At 40.8% G+C, this 3960-nt stretch overlaps 1 non-coding gene across 1 annotated transcript; it reads left to right on the forward strand.

Annotated features, from left to right (window-relative positions):
* The first annotated feature begins 1994 nt into the window (after nucleotides 1-1994).
* On the forward strand, nucleotides 1995-2066 carry trnap-ugg (transfer RNA proline (anticodon UGG)). Its single transcript has one exon. It is a non-coding gene; the product is annotated as a tRNA-Pro (tRNA).
* Nucleotides 2067-3960: the final 1894 nt, after the last annotated feature.

Raw genomic sequence — 3960 nt, forward strand, 5'->3', positions numbered from 1 at the left:
TACTATGGCATTGATGTTGAGGAAATCGTTTCCCTCCAATAACCGGCAGTCAAGTCAGCGTCAGAAATTAAATAATTAAAATTAGAAAACATTGGTAAAATATTATATTGTCATTTAAAGAATTATAGATTTACATCTTTTGAACGCAATCAACTTGCCAGATTTAAAAATAACCTTACTGGGAAATCACACTTTGCAATAATCTGAGCACTGTGCCCAGAAAAATACGCGTTGCGATACAGACTAGACGTCATGTTGGGGAGATCTAAAATCGAAAATACTATGTAAATAATCCATTACCTTTGATTCTCTTCATCAGATGTCACTTCCAGGTATCACAGGTCCATAACGAATGTAGTTTTGTTCAAAAAAGCTCATCATTTATGTCCAAAAATCTCCGTCTCGTTAGCACATGATGTAAGCCAGCCGGACTTCTCGTCATGAACGAGGGGAAAAAATATATTTCCGTTCGTTCAAACATGTCAAACGTTGTATAGCATAAATCATTAGGGCCTTTTTTAACCAGAACATGAATAATATTCAAGGTGGACGAATGCATAGCCTTTTATAACGTATTGGAACGAGGGTACCCAACATGAAGTAGCGCGCCAGGTGTCTAATGGGACATCACCGTTCCATGGCTCTTGTTCGGTCAGATCTCCCTCCAGAAGACTCAAAACACTTTGTAAAGGCTGGTGACATCTAGTGGAAGCAATAGGAAGTGCCAAAATATTCCTAAACCCCTGTGTTTTTCAATGGGAGAGGTTTAAACTCAATACAACACATCAGGTATCCACTTCCTGTCAGAAAATGTCTCAGGGTTTTGCCTGCCAAATGAGTTCTGTTATACTCACAGACACCATTCAAACAGTTTTGGAAACTTTAGAGTGTTTTCTATCCATATATAATAAGTATATGCATATTCTAGTTACTGGGTAGGATTAGTAACCAGATTAAATCGGGTACATTTTTTTTATCCAGACGTGCAAATGCTGCCCCCTAGACCCAACAGGTTAAGCAACATGGAGACATCGATTAATATCCTGACCGTCATTTTTGTGGAAAGTGAAAATTCTTTGACCAAACGGATCGTTGGTATAGTTGTACTATTATGGCTTAGGGTGCGAGAGGTCCCTGGTTAAAAAATCTATCATTTTAATCAGTACCTGTTACCTTCAGATTAGTCCCGTGACACTTGTGGAAAACGTAGGGCAAAACGGAGAACATTGTGACAAGTGGGGTCACATTAGTTTGTAGCCCAAAGATTTTGGATTCTACAAACAGATGTTTGCACATAGAGGGTTCCGACTTCAGACGAGTCCCCTGACACTTGTGGGGGACGTAGAGACAAATTGAGAACACCACCGTGTTCGTGAGGGTCTCCCCTTTCCAGGGAGTGGTCATACGATGTTGTAGGTCAAACGGTTCAGATGCTACAGATGTTTTTGTGAGAATACCGATTATTGGTATGTCTCATGGTTTGACAAACACCGCTCTAGCTCCACCACCATTTATTGCAGATGTGGAGTTGTAACATAAACAGTTACGGAGGCTTGAGACAGATACGACGCGTTTCAATCTCTCTAGTTGAAAACTGATCGATTTGAATGGGTATTTTTTACGTTCGTTTACTTTGATTCACGTACTGATGCATCAATCGACTCAAAATAAATGAGCTCCATTCTTTTTTAAGTTTTATTTTTTCATTTTCTCTTTTAAAATATTAATTGACCTCATTTTGCTCAATATTCATTTGTCAACACTCATCATCAGTTTGCTGTCGCGGCTTAAGAAGACAGAATGTGAAAGACACAGCAGATGAAATACAAAAGATTTGAACTGAAGCCTGGTCAACAGTTTGGAAGACTGCTATGCTCACAAGTATAGCACAAACACTCACATGAGGTTCAATCTTTCCAAGCACCATGGACAAGAACAATTGATATCCTCATTGTAATTGCCGCAGAAAGCAAAACAATTTTATTCTTGTCTAAGTCTCGTTGGTCTAGTGGTATGATTCTCGCTTTGGGTGCGAGAGGTCCCGGGTTCAAATCCCGGATGAGCCCTTTTGCAGATCTTTTAACAAGCTCAGACAGGCAGATCTCTGGCCACTGGTTGCAAACAGCCACCTCTTGGGTGCAGGACGAGGTGGCTGAATGGTTTAGGCGATGGACTGCGTATCTATTGTGATATTCACTAGTTGGCTCAATATCGCACTTCATTTAGAAAACCTGCAAAAACTAAGAGCAAATCTGACTTCCACGAACAAGGACATTGATTCCAATGTAATAGACTTGAAATGACACCCAGCCCCTGAAACTAGTGAATATATCATGCTCTGCATTGGCTGGGAATCAAACCCTGGTCAACTGCTTGGAAGGCAGCTATGCTCACCACTATACCACCAATGCTATGTGAAGCTCTTAAGCAACATGGAGACATCGATTAATATCCTGACCGTCATTTTTGTGGAAAGTGAAAATTCTTTGACCAAACGGATCGTTGGTATAGTTGTACTATTATGGCTTAGGGTGCGAGAGGTCCCTGGTTAAAAAATCTATCATTTTAATCAGTACCTGTTACCTTCAGATTAGTCCCGTGACACTTGTGGAAAACGTAGGGCAAAACGGAGAACATTGTGACAAGTGGGGTCACATTAGTTTGTAGCCCAAAGATTTTGGATTCTACAAACAGATGTTTGCACATAGAGGGTTCCGACTTCAGACGAGTCCCCTGACACTTGTGGGGGACGTAGAGACAAATTGAGAACACCACCGTGTTCGTGAGGGTCTCCCCTTTCCAGGGAGTGGTCATACGATGTTGTAGGTCAAACGGTTCAGATGCTACAGATGTTTTTGTGAGAATACCGATTATTGGTATGTCTCATGGTTTGACAAACACCGCTCTAGCTCCACCACCATTTATTGCAGATGTGGAGTTGTAACATAAACAGTTACAGAAGCTTGAGACAGATACGACGAGTTTCAATCTCTCTAGTTGAAAACTGATCGATTTGAATGGGTATTTTTTACGTTCGTTTACTTTGATTCACGTACTGATGCATCAATCGACTCAAAATAAATGAGCTCCATTCTTTTTGAAGTTTTATTTTTTCATTTTCTCTTTTAAAATATTAATTGACCTCATTTTGCTCAATATTCATTTGTCAACACTCATCATCAGTTTGCTGTCGCGGCTTAAGAAGACAGAATGTGAAAGACACAGCAGATGAAATACAAAAGATTTGAACTGAAGCCTGGTCAACAGTTTGGAAGACTGCTATGCTCACAAGTATAGCACAAACACTCACATGAGGTTCAATCTTTCCAAGCACCATGGACAAGAACAATTGATATCCTCATTGTAATTGCCGCAGAAAGCAAAACAATTTTATTCTTGTCTAAGGCTCGTTGGTCTAGGGGTATGATTCTCGCTTTGGGTGCGAGAGGTCCCGGGTTCAAATCCCGGATGAACCCTTTTGCAGATCTTTTAACAAGCTCAGACAGGCAGATCTCTGGCCACTGGTTGCAAACAGCCACCTCTTGGGCGCAGGACGAGGTGGCTGAATGGTTTAGGCGATGGATATTCACTAGTTGGCTCAATATCGCACTTCATTTAGAAAACCTGCAAAAACTAAGAGCAAATCTGACTTCCACTAACAAGGACATTGATTCCAATGTAATACACTTAAAATGACACCCAGCCCCTAAACCTAGTGAATATCTCATGCTCTTCATTGGCTGGGAATCGAACCCTGGTCAACTGCTTGGAAGGCAGCTATGCTCACCACTATACCACCAATGATATGTAAAGCTCTTAAGCAACATGGAGACATCGATTCATATCCTGACCGTCATTTTTGTGGAAAGTGAAAATTCTTTGACCAAACGGATCGTTGGTATAGTTGTACTATTATGGCTTAGGGTGCGAGAGGTCCCTGGTTAAAAAATCTATCATTTT

This window comes from Salmo salar, unplaced genomic scaffold (assembly GCF_965601325.2).
Source record: "Salmo salar unplaced genomic scaffold, fSalSal1 ptg000378l, whole genome shotgun sequence".
In the NCBI taxonomy this organism is placed as follows: Eukaryota; Metazoa; Chordata; class Actinopteri; order Salmoniformes; family Salmonidae; genus Salmo; species Salmo salar.